General features: G+C 36.6%; 1 long non-coding RNA gene across 1 annotated transcript; it reads right to left on the reverse strand.

Moving 5' to 3' along the window:
* Nucleotides 1-1,765: 1,765 nt before the first annotated feature.
* On the reverse strand, nt 1,766-17,762 carry LOC136043271 (uncharacterized). Its single transcript, XR_010621579.1, has 3 exons — nt 17,578-17,762; nt 12,103-12,355; nt 1,766-1,883 (listed from the first exon to the last, which is right to left on the reverse strand). It is a non-coding gene; the product is annotated as an uncharacterized LOC136043271 (long non-coding RNA).
* Between the last annotated feature and the right edge of the window lie 726 nt (nt 17,763-18,488).

Genomic DNA, 18,488 nt, shown 5'->3' on the forward strand with positions numbered 1-18,488 from the left:
TCTCTATGTACGATGTCAACGGTTTATCTGTTTCCTACTCACGATCTTTCCATACGAGGAATTTTACTTTAAGGCCGTAATTAAGTGAACTGATGGAACTCGAGAATCCCATGTTAAAGTTGAAAATTTATATTTAAAAAGTACTCAAGTATTCATTGGCGGAAGATACCACTTTTAATATTAGGTCGTAGCTTCTTGAAGATGCAGGATTTTCTACAAAATGTTTTCTAGAGATCTTGCTCTATTTCCTCTAATTTCTTACAAATCTTAGAAAATATCTAGCTCTTTTTCACAAGTGTACTCTGTGAAAAATATTGCTTTTAGAACAAAATCGGTACTATCATGAGCAGAAAACAATAGCCTGTAAGATGATTGCAACCATTTTTCGATGTATTTTCCTGTTTTCGAACAGTTCCATAGAATATTTTCAGCTAGCTGAAATTTTTACAGGGTTTTTACCAGAAACAATTGTTTCAGATCGCTGATAATACCCCTAGAGACTAGATTAACAAGCTGGTATAATTAACCTGCTATTTATGGTAATGAATAAGAGCCATTTAAAGAGTTTTTGACAATCGACGGTCTCTAGAGAATTGAAAAACAGAAGGCTACCCTAACTTCAATTTTGAACCTCGATGTTTTCAAGTTCACTTAATCACGGCCTTAAGAAGAGTGTGTAAACAAAGCAGGTAAAAGAAATATGAAGTGGAAAGAAGTCGAACTGGAGAGTTCTTCCTGGCTGATGCAATGTCGTGATTTGGACGATGAAATATAAATCCGGAAATGAAAAAAACGTATGTTAAATCTTGTTTATACACACGACAGGCTGTTTCTCATGTTAATAGAAATGCTAGGATCCAAAGAAAGAAATATGATCCAATAGGGAAGTACATAAGCCAAATCAGAGTAGCAGGATGTTATAACTATCTGTCGTCCAGACATTGTGAATCTGAACTTCCCGAATATGTTTCTAACATTCACACTTTAGAAGAGTCCTCTTCCATCCGGTTTTGCAATAAATTAGAGATTTGTGTTTAACCGTTGGGGTAAAGTTAACCGGTCAACGGTCGAGAAAAATAAAATTGGTTAATGAGAGCAGATAAGCAAGATGAATAAATAAATATATGAGGACGTCAGCCTGTTGTAAAGTGATCATAAGAATGCAATAATTGTTCACAGTTTTGTGCCATATTTTCTGAAGTTTCTATTTCCTCCTTTGGGTATTTAGTGCTATAAAGAAATCTTTTAGTATTTTGGTATTTTCCATAGTGATTAGAATCTGTGTAGGATATTGGGTCTTCGGTTTTCTTTTTTAAAAGAACTGAAATTAAAGAAAAAATTTCTGCAATAAACATTTTCGGCTAGAGTTTACGTTAATAATTTTTAAAAGGCCCACATTACAAAAACAGGTCTGGATAGCGGAGTATTTCTAATTGCTCTTTTGATTTTAGCTTATAAACTTCTTATAGGGTCGTATATTTTATCTGTTTAATAAGAAAAGAAAAGTTAAATTTTTCTGTATTATGGAAATCCTCCATGTTATAGTGTTTTTATATATGTTTAAGGAAATATTTTCCGTCATCCATGAAATTTGATGCAGGGGACCACCCTTATGGGGTAGGTAAGCTACTGCTAGCTCTTTGAATATGGTGGCGTGTCACCAGTAGCCACTATGCATATAGGTTCACTTCTCTTTCTACTTTGGCAACAGTCAATCTGCTTCCTAAGGCCTATTAGAACTCACGATCTCCCCAGACAAGGTATTTCATTTTAAAAAGATTATTTAAATAAACAGGTAAAAGAAATATAAATTGGAAAGACGTCGAACGGGAGAGTTCTTCCTGGCTGATGAAATATCATGTCTTGGGCAACAAAGTGTAAATCTGGAAATAAAAAAAAACTTACGTTAAATCTTGTTAATTTACACAAGAGGCTGTACCTCGTGTTAATAGAAATGCTAGTTTCAAAAGAAAGAATGGTGATACCAAAGGAAAGAAGATAATTCAAATCAGAGTAGCAGGGTCTCTATCTTTATCTGTTGCCCAGAATCTCTATCTGTCGTCCAGAAATTGTGAATTAAAAATCCCCAAATATTATTCTAACATTCACTTTTAAGGGCAGTCCTCTTCGATCCGGTTTTGCAATAGATTAAATATTTGAGTTTGACCGTAGGTGAAGGCTACTGGTCAAAAGGTCGACAAAAAAATTGGTAAATAAGAGCAGATAAATAAAATAGGTAAATATAGATATGAGGCCGTCAGCCTGTCGTAAAGTGATACAGCAATAAATAAATAAGAGAAAGGGACTGTTCGCAGATTAGAAACTTTTTTATCATGGCTGAACTCTTAATGTAATTTCTCTTGTCTGTATATGTATCATAGTCTAAATATTTTCAATGTTGCATATTCTTGACCATCCGTAGAAGATACAGTGCTCCCAAATCAGATTGAGCAAAATGAAGCTTCTGTCCAATGGGAACATATTCATCCCATTTATTTCTCTCACTATATAGTGATAATCAAAATTGTAGGGCTGCAAAAGGAAAAAAAAAACACCATCAAAAGTATTTTCTTGCGATTTTTATCTTCGTTTTCAAAGAAAAATTATGAATATAAAAAGAAAACAAATTATGTTGGTTTGGTGAATATGATCCGAATGGGTGTATCGAAGCATAGCCTTCTTGGATCGCAATTGTGTTTTTTTGCAGTGGACAACTGCCCATGTCAGTAAAAGGTAAACATAAGGGTCACTGAAATGCTAAGTTAAGTTGCTATTCTTATACAGTGTTTTTTAACTTGCATCTCTTGCTGAGCAAAAACTTTTTTGCACTCTTTTTAGACTTTGACAGTTGGCAACCCTAGTTTAGAACAAAAATCCTTTGAAGCCTGAGCTATGGTAATAATAATAACAATAATCTAGGATTCGTATTCAGAAAACATTCGAAAACCCATTTATTTTGCTAACATTCTGTCTGATCATACTATCTTTATGAACTAAGTTAAAGGAGAGTATTACCTTCGTTTTTAAGCAATGCTCTTGCGTTCGTTTTGTCCCATCTGTTAGTTGAAAATAGACGGGCGTGGGACGTCTTTGAATACTGAATAGTTCTTATAGTTCTTACAGAATCGTGCAGGAAACAAGTATCTAATATTTGAGTGAAAATCTTGTAGCTATATTATCAGATACAAAACCATTTAAAGGAAAATGATAAGAGTTTTTAGTATGCTCATCTATAGAAAATACTGTTTTGTATGCAGATCAATTGTTTGCGTAGTGCAGGTACTTTTTCTCTGATTCTCTGCCTTCAGTAGGGAGTGCTAAGGTTGGTTGGGTGCAAACCATCCGACACTTCCTGTTCCCCTTCCCCCAAGATTTATACCGGTACCCATTAGAAACAGTCAATAGATCTACCGAACAAAGATATTGAGTAGCTTCAAGAAATATGAACAGTGCAAAAAGAAGTTTAAGATGTTGACACAGTTGTTTTTAAGGTTTCACAAGTTGCAGTGACACGTGGCTATCTTGACTGTCGATACATTCTAATGCTGGTTCTTCCTATGGAAGTTTTACCTGTTTCATTAAGCACTGGACGGAAAACACATAGTTGGATCCTCTTTGGCGTTGCATCCTTGCAAACCAGGTTGAAATTCTTGAAACATGCAATTATCAATGGAAAGAAGAAAAATGGTGGTGCTCTCTGATCTGTAACCAACCCAAATCACAGCCTAGTCATGTTTTCTGTTGTCTCTGCAGAGACTATTTGAGACATAAGCATTGACCCCAGGTCGTAGAAGAATGTGTCTAACACAAATGTGCTAAATGCAGCTCTTTGGTTCTGGCTAGTGTTTTGGGCTTTCAGATCTATAGTTCGCTATTTTGTGTAAGTTAGCCAGTCGAGTCCATTTTATCGTTTTGTCAACTTTTAGGGGATGTCAATGAAATATGTCTCACTCTTTTTTTATGTCTACGGGCTACGGAGTAAACGTCAACAACAAACAACTTGCACATCTTGACTTTGCAGATGATATAGTACTACTAGAAGACGTCAAAGATCGATTACAGCTGCTATTCGATGAAATCTCAGAAAAAGCCCGAGAGGTCGGATTGTCGATCAACGTCGATAAATCAAAAAGTATGCTTACATCTGGCTCCCCCCCTAATTCTTCAATGCTCCAATAAATCTGTTGAACAGGTCCAAGAATTTAAATACTTAGGAAGCTGGATAGAAAATACTGGCGATGTAACATTTGAAATCAAGAGAAGTATTGGACAAGCATCAGGTGCCTTCAACAGACTAACACCAATTTGGAGAAGCAACAAATACTCACTTCGTTTAAAATTGCACCTGTTCAACAGAAATATGTTGTCTATATTGATGTACGCCAGTGAATGTTGGAAACTCAACCAACAACTTGAGAAACGTATCCTTGGATTCGAAAACATTTGCTTTCGAAGGATCCTCAAAATCAGTTGGCATCAGAAAATTACCAATAGGGAAATCCGGCTGTAAACAAACCAGCCCATAGTGACCGAAGTTTTAAACGAAGATGGACATATTTGGGTCATCTTCTACGCATTCCCGAAGACAGACTGCCCTCAAGAGTGTATCAATGGCAGCCTGAAGGAAGACGAAGACGAGGCCGACCAAAACACACACTGCGGAGGCAGTATGATCGGGACCTCAAAAGGACAAAAATTTCCCTCACTCCGCAATGGGAAGATATCACCGCAGCCGCACAGCTTCGTGATGAATGGAGAGACTTTGTCGACGCCCTATGCACCACCGATGGCTCAGGAGGATCTAAGGTCTAAGGTAAGGTCTTTTGTTTATGTATTCAGGTATTTTTGTGCAGTTGACAAACTGATGACGATACTTAAAGCTCCTATTCTTAATTCCTTATGAATATTTTTTTTTTATCAATATGTTCTTCGGCAAGCTGTAATTCCACTATGGTCTCTTTACTGTTTGTAGCTTTACCTTTTCCCTGTGCTTTTTCTTATTGTTTTACAGCATATGTGGTAGTCTACTTGTATGTCTCCATACGGCTCACCAGACCTAACAATTGGGCAAATATCTAAAGTTTTTAATTACCAAGTTGTAATTTTCTATTTAAATATATGAAACATCTGACAACTCCTGCTTTTTAAAATTGGTTGATATAGGTGAAGATTATCATGATCACAGTGTGAGGAAAGTGTGCAATGTAATTCTTGGGCATAGGAGCAGGGTTGTCACCACTGTCAGTTTTACAAGTACTACAATTGTCCTTATTTACGTGCGACACAGTGATTTTTGTGCTACAGTCATATAACTCACTTTAATAGTGCTAAAGTATTACTTTTCCACTGCAGGTGGCAATCCTGTTTTGGAGCACCATTTAGGAATCTTTTGTAATTCACAAATATGGTCTTCTTGTTTGGCATATTCTACCTCAGGGTGACAAAAACATTCCTAGTTCAGTCTTGGGGGGGGGGTGTTTTTTTGTCTCAAAAGAGACTTTGCTGAGTATTGCGTTTGGAATTTAGTGTTACGGATAAACTTCGATTGCTGCTTAAAAATGGAGTACATTAAGGCTTAGCTAATGTAATGGTAACCGTGTTTTTTATATTTCTTGTATTTAATTGGGCAAGGTATTGGTTTTTAATTGTTTCCTTGCATTAATTGTGTTGGGGCTGATTTACACGAATCAACCCCATTTAGACAGGATTAAATCCTTCATTGTGATTCTATTCATTGGTGTGATTTAGTTTTCGATGCAATTCTGACCCAAAAGAGGTGCTTCCTTCCAGCAAAGAATTCGATCAAGCTTTTAGGCTTAGCCTCTTCAGGACAGATGCAGGGTTTCTGAATTGCTAGCTTGCTCGTTTCATCAATTTTCAAAGCATTAAATCCTTCATTTACAACCATTTGTACTTTTTTTCCATGCTATTGTGACTATTAGCCTTTGGTATCCTTTAATCACAGACAGAATTCAGTTTTTAGTAAACAAATAAAAAAACCGCCTCCAGGGTGTTTCCAAATATGTTTGGATTTTCTTATATTTGTGCGCAAGTGTAAGTGTGGAGAACAAACTGCTGAGGGACTCTGCTCAGGAATAAGTTTTACAAGGAGACCAAAAACTATTTTCTTATGAGTAATAATAAATGACAAATAAAATAATTTTTACCAGAAAAATTGGGTGCCTGAGACAGATCAATCTATGTTCCGATCACAATGTTTCCTTTTTTTCAGAGGAATATCATTTTATTAGTATATTAAGTGAGCTTGTTAACGGATGAATAAGATATTTAAATTTACAATATTTTTAGCTTTCTCCAAAACCATCGTATTTTGTGTCTTCCACTGACAGTCCTAACATTTTGTCCTGTTAACAGGATTGACAAACAAATGAATTATTTTTGTCTTCTTCAAGTGTTTGTATATGGATATATTCCCTGTTCTTAGTGGCCCACATTTATTCCTGAATTGTTTTTAAATTCGTTTTTGCTTTAGATATTTTCTTCTTTGATTAATATACTATTTGACAAAGCTAGCTGTAAAAAAAACCTGACTCTGTTCCTTCCACTAGTTTAAAATGATTTCTTATTTTTTAGGTCTTGATTTATCACAATCCTTATTTGCACCCTGGTGACACCCGTGTTGTATAAGCCATAAATAGGTCGGAATATCAAATGTACTGAAATGTACTAATTTTTCCCCCGAAACTGAGTTGCAAGTACATTCTCTCTGCAGCTTGTAGTGGAGGTGATTTGGATGTTGATCAATTTTCTGTGATCTTAGACGCAAGACTTGTGCCACCAAAATCCGTGCTTGTATCTCCCTCCAATTATGCTAAATTGAAGATTAAGATGCCCTCTTGCACATTGTCTTGGAATTTAGAAAACCTTAGCAATATTTTTGCTAAGTGCCTATCCAATGCTATGCCAAGTCAAATTGAAAATCTCAATCTTGCTCTTTTTGATTAACTTGATAAAGGGGCTTGTGATTCCATTGCTATGAGATTGGCTAAAGCAGAAGCTTATGCTGTAGACTTTATCAAAACAGGAATACTGCCGGAGGTTCCTGCTGATTTATGGTATATTACTAGTACAAACAGTTACCCTGACTTTATAGAAAAAAAGATTCTCAAAAAAATATCCAAAAAAATAATTGGTCAGCTATATTAAAGCACATTGACCTTCAATTATTCCAGGCATAAAGATTTCTTAATGCCTGCGTAGAAGGACTTTGAACTTTATTCTTTATCCTTATAAATATAATGTACCAATGTGGGTTTCAAGATGAATATAACCTCGTTATTGGATATGATCCATTCGCAGTAGCTGAGAAATCTTTTCCAACCCATAAAACAACCATGGCTCAAAAGACAATTGACGATTTAAAAAGCACATTTAAAGCGAAATTCTATGACGTAATTGCTACAAATAGTCCCATAAAGGCAAAAGCCTTTGCTTGGTATAAAGTACTTGTACTTGCTTTTACCTGTAGCGGGACCAGACCCTGACGCCTCACCTGGCATCTAGAAGACTACGTATGGTTGAATCCCTTTTGTCGCTATCTTGTGCTAACTCTACTGCAAACTGGAGACAGCAGCTCTCCCACCTTCTGCCAAATCTTTGAAATCCTCCAACGGGGTTGAGGTCGTTTTTTACAGTTGCCTACCAATTCTTAAATTGACCACCAGGTTGCCTGTGCTACCTGGTAACGGGGGAGCTAGAAGTACTTGCTTCACAATGCGTTCATTGTGTCTTCTAAGCATATGACCAAGCCAACGCAGTCTTGTCTATTTGACAATCGTGGCGGCGGGTTCAATTTTACAGCAGTGGTGGCGCACATCAACATTTGAGATTCTGTCAAATCTTCAGGATTCTTCATAGACAGAGGTGGTAAAATACTTCCAAATCATGGAGATGAAGAGCCTTTAGTGGCCAAGTTTCAACTGCATAAGAGAGGACAGATCTAACAGCCACTTTATATATAGAAATTCTTGTCTTCAGGCTGATATCCCACCGGTTCCACAAATGGCGGCGGAGTTGTGAAAAGTTTGCCTGGGCTTTGTTTATTCTGTTCTATACGTCAAGGTCGCAGCCTCCCTGAGGGTCTACTACTGAGCTAAGATAGGTGAAGCTATCGACTTTTTCCAACTCTTGTCCGTAGAGAACAAGCTGATAATCCGACTGTATATTTAGATCCATGACTTTAGTTTTGGCCGTGTTGATCTTCATACCCAGTAGCTGAGAGAAATATGCTATTTTATTTAACATTGTTTGGGCAGTTGCTGAATCAGCTATAACAGCCTCAATGTCATCAGCGTAGTCCAGGTCAGACACATTAATGCCCAGTCCCAAAACAACACCATCAAAACTTGAGAGTGCCCTTATTAGAATCCAATTTATACAGTAGTTAAACAAAACAGGGGATAAAATACACCCCTCTTTCACGCCGCTTTCTACACTGAAGGGCTCAGTTTTTTCACCCAGCATTCTTACGATCGATCTGCAATGGTCTTAGTAGGCTTTCAACAGTTCCACGAATCCAACTGACATACCGTCTTCCACCATAATTCACCAAAGGTTTTTGCAGGTTGCTGAGTCAAACGCAGCCACAAAATCAAGAAACATGTTAATTATGGGGAGGTTGTAACGTTCGCACTGTTTAAGAATAAGGTGAAAAGTAAAGATCTGGTCAGTGCACCCTCTCCCTCTTTGAAAACCGCACTCATTTTCACGTGTTTGCTCATCCCTTGCTTCTTCGAACCTTTTAAGCATAATCATTGCAAACACTTTGGTAGCCATATCTATGAGTGATATCCCTCAGTAGTTGCAGCTGTCGTATTTGTCCCCCTTTTTAAATACTGTGACTCTGACTGACACCTTCCAATCAGACGGGAAGGTCTTCTTCTCCCAGATTAGACTGAAGAGGGTTTCTAGCTGCTGTGCTACAACGTGTAGTGAGGCCTTGTAAACCTCAGGAGGGAAACCATCTTCTCCAGGTGACTTATTGTTTTTTAGCCGTTTGATCGCGTTTAGTATCTCTGAAGCTAAAAGTGGTGCCATGTCAATTTAATATGGTGGTCTTTAGGCTGCTGGTGGCAGCAAAGGCGTTGTATCTTGCCCATCTGTATTTGGATTAAGGAGGTCTTTAAAGTGATTATTTCAATGATCACGTTTATCTTGTACATCAGGGATCAAGCTTCCGTGACTGTCTTCTAGAGGATCAGCAATAGGTGACTTTTTTCCAGTTACTTCTTTGAGGGTTCTATACAGCCTTCTCGTATCATTATTTCCATCTCTCCATCTCTATAGCTGCTCTTTCCATCTCTATAGCAAACTCATCCCAGAAATTGTTGGTAGTCTTGACGCAAGCTGGATTTAACCTGTTTACGTAGCGCCTTTTTTACTGCAATTGATGCGCTTGTTGCCTGTCTCCTAGTCTCGATTAGCTTCACAGTTTTCTGAGAGCCATAATTTTTCTTCGTCTTTACAGGAGAATAGCCGATAACTTCAGCAGCCACCTTTTTCGTGGTTTTCTGGCATTTTTTCCATCAGTAGGTAGGGTCTTCATCGCAGTCTGTCAAAGTTGCAAACTGGTTCTGTTACTCCAGACAAAAGTTTTCTTACACTGTTTGGATTTTCAGTTTCTACACGTTTAACTTCCTTTTTAGGGGTTTTCTCTTCCTCGTGCTCAACTTCAAGAGTATTTTCGCACCTACAAGCGTATGATCGCTTCCAGATTTTGACCCCGTACACGCCCCTCTGTAACCTTGATGACTGAGGAGCGCCAAAGCTGGCGGATCAATATATGGTCAATTTGGGCAGCTGTGGAGCCATCATTTGAGTGCCAAGTTATCCTTTGAGAGGGTTTGTGTTGGAACATTGTGTAGGTAATGAAAAGATTATGAGATCTTGTGAACTGGTGTAGTCTATCACCATAGGAGCACCGCTGGCCGTATGTGAATGAACCAACAACATCGCGAACATTGGGGTCTGTTGGGCCAACACGGGAGTTCCAGTCACCCGCTAAAATTAGGAAGTCTCGTTTAGGGCATTTCTGCATTGTAATTTTCAGATCAGAGTAGAAGGAGTCCTAATCAGTATCTGTTGCCAGTCTCGTTGGTGCGTAGACAGTAATAATAGAAATGTTGAATAATCTTCCTTTAAGTCGTAGTCTGGCTATTCTCGGGTTCACTCGATCCCATGCAAGAAGAGTTTTTTGCACATGGTGTCCTATCATAAAGCCGACTCCATGGTCACCAGATCCATCATGCACACCAGAGTTGAGGAATAAGTAAGAGTTGTCAGAGTCACGGACTGGCAGAGTTTCTTCAGACACTCCGTTTAATCTTTTCTCTGATAAACAAAGAACGTCTGCTTGGTAACAATTCATTTCCATAGCCATCACTAGCCTTGTTGATTCACACTTCATGGATCTCACATTCCAGGTATAGACTCGGAATTCATACTTCTGTAGATTTATTTAGCAGGGAATAGCTCGCACACTTTTCGATCTCGCTGCTATTCCAGAGAGCGAGTTCGTGTCGATTGAAACCGGGGACGCCGTAGCAGGCACATAATTTCTGGGAGTATTCATTTCTTCATAGATGTTTCATGGGAATTGATTTAACCGACGGGTCCCCTCCCCCGTCGGCCCCTCCTCCTTTCTCAACTGGGCTTGGGACCAGCTATGGCGGAGTTAAAAGTATCGGAGTTAAAAGGAGTTAAAAGTAAAAGGCAATTGACGATTTAAAAAAGGACATTTAAAGCGAAATTCTATGACGGGTTTGCTATAAACAGTGCCATAAAGGCAAAAGCCTTTTCTTGGTATGAAATATCATAAAATACTTATCATACTCGAGCAAAATGTGGCTCAGTAACATTTCTTAGTTTTTCTTGGCTTGTACCTGATGTACTTTGCAAGATTAAAAGATCAAAACTGCCGCCTGAAAATGGTTTAATTGCGAAGAGTTACTTTTTAAGGAAATAGGGGCTAGTGCTAGGTCTTATTTCTTTGAAAATTTTAATGGTTTAAAACAAGTGAACTCTCAGAAAACTAACAGAGAAAACATGATCGCTGCATTGATTAAAGACAATTCAAGAATTTTCTTTTCCGACACTAAGATTCACGGCTCGATAGGAAATTTTATTTGTGATCTATCACTAATTCTGATTTATATCTTCTATTGAATGCTAATTCTCTCTGTTCAGACATTACATTTGTACGCTCGAATGGTCTGTTTCAGTACTTTCATATCATTTATGAACGGTATCCTCAAAAACTTTAGTCTGCCCAGTGTATTAATGTCTTGAAAATGGAAGCAATTGAAAGATTCACTGCTGATATTTGCCATCAGTTTTCAAAATTCCCTATCCGCAGTTAGACTACTTGCTAATCTAAAAGTGATGGCTTGCCTTGGTAATTTTCTTTGTTTTCAACATATCCTCGCATAAAAATATACAAATATCTTTCCAAAACAGTCATGTGTTTATCTCACGATGTTTTCTAAAGAGCTGAGTCGACAGTAGTACACTCACCATAGATATCATTAGCTGCTTGAAGACGATATCACTGATTTAAAGGTAGCAAAACTAAGGCCATAGGACCAGCAACCTGTTTTGCAGAGTATAAAGCTCCCACAATTTTTGAACTATTTTATTACAATTGTAATAACCAAAAACCCAATTAGCAGTAGATTTATTTCATGCTTTTAATTAATATCAAAAGTAATAAAAATGAAATGAAATAGGAGTGAGATAGGATTTTTCTCTACTAATATTCATTATAAGCCTCTAAAAAGAACTTTGTAAACCACAAGGGCATAGTTTTGGGGGAGTCTCGTTTGATGCGCGAAACTGTAAACATCTAAGAGCTAGAGGATAAACCTTTTTTTTCATTCAATACAAAGTGTTATAGCTTGCATTGGTGTTTAAATTTGATTTCAAATTATGCTCCTTGATATATTTTTAAGATATAAATCAGAAAAATTGAAGATGTTTTAACAGAAAAATATTTTGGTTAAGAATTTGTAGGGGGCCAAATTCTTTGAGTTCGATTATCCTAGGACCTAAATACATTTCTAAGAAATTAAATGTTATTCTTACAACCTTTATTGCAACTCCAAAAACAGCAAACACTTGGCCTAAAGTTTGGCACATTATGATATTTTTATATTTGCGTTGAATCGCTTTTGGCAGTTCCATTAGTGTTCTTGTTTAAATTCAACGATCTCTACGTGGCATTGGACTTCAATAGAGTAAGTAGCGTAAAAGTTTGCAATTGATAGAGCTTTGATGATCGGCTTAGGATGATCCGCTCCTGTGTTAATTTGTTCTTACCTTGGCTTTGCTGCTCTTCCACCTTAGAAGAGCAAATCCCAGATTTAAATATGAAAAAATCCCAGAGGAAAAAGAAGCGAACATCCCAAAAATAATCACCAGGGTTCTTTAAAAAGTAAAGGTAAATTCATCATGGTTAACCAAGCAAAGGACGAACAACGGCCCATCGTAAATAAAGAATAAAAAACCTGTTTTATAAAAATGGCAAGTAAAAAAATTGTCATTTCTATTTGATTCAGGAATGGCAACTATTATCTCGATTATTCTTAAAAGTAAAATTCTATTTCAAAAACAAATTTAAGTGAACTGTCTTAATTAAAATTAATAGTACGGTCTGATTTCAAATAAAAACGTGGTGTGCACTTTCTGTCTATCTGACATCTAACTAAGACAAGCCTCAGGCAATAGAATTAGGAATATAGGTAAAATTTTGTGCCCAAATAAAGGTGTATCTTGTGTATTGCATAGGCAAGCTCTATTGCCCAAATAAGGATGTATCTTTTGTAGTGCATAGACAAGCTTTAGTGTCCAGATAAAGGTGTGCTAACTGTGGTACAGGCTAGATTTAGTGCCCAAATAATGATATCCTGTCTGGAGTACTTACAGTCATACTACCTTCGTTTGTGTTAGACCAGTGTACAACATATCTAAGGAGTTGCCGCAAAAACTTCAAAAAGGGCTCATTCGACTAGACATTGAAAGGTCTGGTGCCCTTTTAATAAAGAAAGTGACTGGAGAGCTTCTAACCCCCCTCCCACGCCTTCCATCTCCTAAAACATATCCAATCATAATTTTAAGATAGCCATATTGTTAAACTTAGTTGAAAGGTTCGGATATTATATCTTTGAGGATAACACAGTCCCACGGTCCTCAGGTCAATTGTTGTAAGTTATCCCCAAAGGGCATATAATTTTTTAAAAGAAAGGATGGTCATCATATACACTTCATAGGGGGCTCTATGCATTGGTAATCGGAAGTTCTAGTGCTATTTCAAAGAATCAAAGGGATTGGAAGGTAGCTAGCAACCACTCACGTCATATTTTTTCAAAATAAATCCAATAAAAATTTTGAAATAGCTATTGTATCCCAAATAGTCTAAACATAATACAAAATGGATTTTTGGGTTGAAACAAAACCCACAGTGCCTGAGTACAACGGCTGTAAGTTATGCAACAAGGCCATTTAAGGTTTAATATGGCACGGATAGTTCTATAAAATCTAGAAGAGCCTTATTTGGGTGAAATTGAAAGTTCTAGTTTCCTTTTAAGAGCTAAAAGTGATGGAGGGCAACAAGCCCTTTTCCCAAACAATTTTTCTTCACCAGACGCATCTGATTGAAACCGTGGGACAGATATTTTGTTCAAAATAGTCAAAAAATATATAACAATACTTCCAGGTTTGACAAAACCCCCTAAAGCCCTATGGCAAGAGCTGTAAGTTTTGCCCTGGGAGCATGTAAAGTTCTTTTGGAAAGATTAAGGGGTAAACATCAGATGAGGCTCATTTTATTTGGAAATGGAAGTTATATTGCCCGTTTTAAGAGTCAAAAATGATTTGAGAACAAATAGCACCAAAAAAGATTATGCATTTGGGGATGTCAGCCCCCACCCCCTCCTGGGCCACTGAGCAAGGACTATATGTATGTTAGTATGTTACTAACATATTACTCGTATGTTATGCTATTTCTTCGTATTTTACATATGCTATATGTTATTGATACAAGGTATGCATCTTTGACTTCTACTTTCCTAAAATACGAAGGGCATTAAGGCAATTCTTTCATGGAATTTTGAGGGGAGTGTTGAAATTCATCAAAATATGTTCTATGTATATGGTTTGTCAAAAGGGCGTAGCTCAGAAATAACTGAGTATATTATAATTTGAAATGAAAATTGGTAATTTTCACGAAATGATCAGGGAGATGATCAATTGACCAAAAAGGCAATAATTGCACGTTACTACGTTACTACTAATGCAACCACCACTGCTCCTACTGCAACTACAACCATTACTACTGCCACTGCTATCACTATAACTACTTCTTCTGTAGAGACTACTACCAAGGCTGAGGATATTTAAATAAACATCTGAGAAAACGTTGAGGGGAAAGCTTAACTAAAGCAAAACAAACTACGTGCACACAGATTGTGGATATGGGCGTATCAGCAATATTTTTAAGACAGCCTTTTATGTCAAGGGGAAATTTCAGTGGTATCCTGAGTGGGATATTAAGTTTACCAAAGGATAAAATTTACTTGCTACCACTACTATTAGTACTGCTGCTACTACTGTTACTACTAATAATAATCATACACTGTAACTGCTACTGCTGTTCCTACAACTACCACTACTACTATGACACTAGTATAATTAAGGCAACGCGTATGAAGGTGTAAATCTGACAGAATATAGAGGGGGAATTTCAACTAAATGGAAACACACTATTTGCATGCAGATTGTCAAAAGGGTTTATCTCAAGAAAGAGTTTGGGTATTAACTTGAAACCCCGTGTATTAGCTTAAACGGGAAGATCAATTGACAAAAAGTTAATATATAGATGTCATTACTAACACTACTACTTCAATTTTTACAACTTGTAAGTTTTTGGAGTATTAAGATGAAAAGCGTGTCAAAAAGGGGGCAAAAGTGCACATCAGTAGTATTTTTGAAACTGTTTACTGTGTCAAGATGAAACTTCTGGGGCATCACTTCCGGACATCAAGGGATGTACAACTAACCAAAAGGAAAGATGTATATGCTACTATCGCTATGAATCGCTCGTCATTGCCTGTGATCTCTGTTCTACGTCCGTTTTCTAGTGGCAAACATTTTGCACTTAGAACAGAAAAGGGCACAAATAGTAGCCTTAGAAATTTTGGCTTCAAATTTCTTGCATTCCTCGGTTCAACCAAAGCCAAAATTTCTTAAATCTTGTCTTCGAGCTGGAAACAGTTTTGGAAAAGCTTGATTAGGACTATATAGTATTTTTGAGAAGACTGGTAGAAGAGATCGATATTATCACTTGGCTCTTGAGCATCTAAGAGTTCTCACACTGAATCGGTTGCAGCTAATCCCACATATGTTTGGTCTAAAGGCAGGTTTTCACTTGAAAGGTAAAGGTCCATTTTGGTAAACAAACGAGCACTGTAAATACAGTCCAGTTTCATGAAGTTAAATGCAATATCATTCACAAATTTGCTGACACTTGCCTTTAGGGAGGGAAGAAGTGGAAGCTCAGATTGGAAAACTGTGTTAAATTCGTTGGAAGGGCCGAGAGAGTAGTCCATGAATTCAAGGTACTGCTTTGTCAACCAGCTTTGTAATGTTGAAAAGATAAGGTCATTGGTTCCAGTAGCATCGTCAAATGTGGTTTCTGTAAAATTCTAAGTAAGATCAATCCGATGCTCAGTAAGCCTCTTTATGCAGGTCTGAAGGGACAATCAATGGGTCTGTCCTGATGTAAGAATTAAGAGTGCATTGCATTGAAAGAACTTCTGAAATTCAGCATACTTATATCGCCTAGAGGCGCTTCTGGAAAAGTGGGCATAGATATTTGGTTCCAAGTTCTCTAGTGTCGTGGGAAGTGACAGGCATGCAAAGGATGAATATAAGTGAATAGGATGACATGAGCATTTTACATTCATGACATGGGGCTGTATGGTTTGCATTAACGTTGAAGCAGATCTATTGGCACCAAACATGTTTTTAGTAGTATCCGCTCAAAATTTAACAATATTTTGGAAGAGAATCCAGTTTTTTTAGTCAGACCTTCAGCCGAAATATCACTTTACTTAACCAAGTGCAATACTTCGTCATGAATTTTTAGATCTTTCTACCTAGTGGAGCCAAAGGGAAATTCAGTCGCAAAATGTTTGTAGCTTTCTGATTACCGAGAGTGACTCGTGCTAGAGCCTGGTCTTTCGGATATAATTTCCTTAGGAGAGGGATAAAGCTGTCTGCAAGACGCAATGGCAGATTATGTTCTTCCACAAAATATACAGATGTGCTTTTCAATATCTTTGGAATTACTGCCTACAGTCGAAACTTGTTCAATGCTGCAACTGCCAACCTTCGTCTCAATTTCATTGCTTGCTTTTATATGCTGCTTGGTCAGAGCATGCCTGGCCATCTCTGATTTCCCACAATATTCATATTTCAAACAGAACCTACAGTATGGTAAATAATTATTTTATTTGACTCGTGTGACACTCTTTCATCTATCCAATTTTTTAACATTCGTATATGAAGCCACTTGTGAACAAACTTTTGGTCGAATTCTTTCTTTTGGGAATTCTTAAAATCCTTATTTTACCTTAAATTTCCCTGAAAATTATAAATTTACACCAAATTTCCCTTTATCCCTAACTTCAAAATAAGTGTCCCTAAAAAAAGTGATTTCTCCATAAAATAAGGTAATCTCCCTAAAAGTGGAAGCACTGATCATAGCTAGTAATGTCATTGATATTTTAAAGAAGCCAATTTGATTGGAAATTTAAAGTTCTTTTACCCTTTTTAAGAGTCTTTTTATTCAGCATAGCTGAACAGTCTTGTAATTATACCTTCAAGGAAGTCCAACCCCCACAGTCATGTAATTTGCTTGTTATGGTCAAAAACTAAATAACGCTTAAAATTAAATCAAAACACATTGTGTGTATAATAGTTGCTAATAAGATTTCTAAGCAATATCCCAAGAACTACTTAGGGTATTAATTTTGAACATTCGGGGCTACGTTATTTTTACTTCTAATCAAAAGAGTTTAAGTGGATCCAGTATGTCAAAGAACATAGGTAGAATTTTGGTGAATGGTATTAAGTTTTATTTTTTCAGGTCAACTAGAGGAGTTATGAACTAAATTAAACTCTACCATTTGTATCAAGATTTTCAAAAAGGTGTATATTCTTAAAAATTGTCAAAAAGTTTCTCCAGCATACAAATAGCAGGCCAAACTCTAAATTCTTAAAGAAGAAACCGAAAACATTTAAACTGTTATTTTTTCCCTGAAAAAAATTTCAGGTAGTTTTTGAAAAATTTCAAAAATTTTTTTCTGTACTTTACAGAAAAAATACAGCCTTTATTATACTTTAAGAAATAGGACATCCACCATGTTTTATTATATCGTAAAGTTTTCTCTCATCTACATTAGCAAAATATTTCAAAGCTCATTACATAATCAATTTTTATCCAAGTTGAAAGCAAGGCTTTCCTAGCTCTTTGCACTTTTCACAAAGATCTTGGCGATGTACTTTATGTGAGTCAGGAAGACCAGGTCCATTCTGCTTTTCCAAAGGTTCCTGCAAATAAACGTGATGTAAGATAAATAGGCATAAATATATCTTTTGCTGAAAGACCCAGACACTGCTTCCCTGTTTGAAGTAGGCAAATTGTAACAAGTCATGGTATATTCCAAAAACACCATCTAATTGGTATCGAATTACAGATAGTATACTAACCCATACAAATGCTAAAAATTGACGCTGGCCTTTTCTTCATGGCATATTATCATTGCTGCTACTACAGTAAAAACTCGTTGCATTCTAAAGCAGCCTAAAGTCAAATCAACTGATAAAAACAAAAACAGTTACACTTTTTAGTGTAAAAATATCCCTTAATTCAGTAGACCTTTTCTTAACTAAATATATAATATGGGTGCTGCAAGTTGAAACTTCCCTCCTATTACAGAAACTAATTAAATTTACTTTTTATACAAAATAAGCATTTCAAACAATAGTAAATAGCTCCATTAAACCAAAAATGAGCAAAAATAGAATATAATGATCTACCAAGAGTAAAACTACCACATATAAGGATCAATAAATAAATGAAACCCACAACGAACACAAATTACAATATATAGCCAATTCAAACTCAAAACAAGCAGAAATTAACATGAGTAGGACTCACAACCCCTATGCCATATCAAGGCCAGAGCATAATTTGCACTTTACCGAAAAAATTAAATGTTTTCACTTCTATAACTTTAATAAATCAAAATTATTAAGATTCTAAGGAATAAATATCAGCATATGTATATTTAACTGAAAATGAATATTTAGTTGTATTTTTTCTGTAAAGTACAAATTATGTTCTGCGTTTACGAAGACATAGGGGCTGTGGGCCTTACTCATGTTATACATGCTCGTTTACAGTTTGACTT

Source organism: Artemia franciscana, unplaced genomic scaffold (genome assembly GCF_032884065.1).
Source record: "Artemia franciscana unplaced genomic scaffold, ASM3288406v1 Scaffold_4232, whole genome shotgun sequence".
In the NCBI taxonomy this organism is placed as follows: Eukaryota; Metazoa; Arthropoda; class Branchiopoda; order Anostraca; family Artemiidae; genus Artemia; species Artemia franciscana.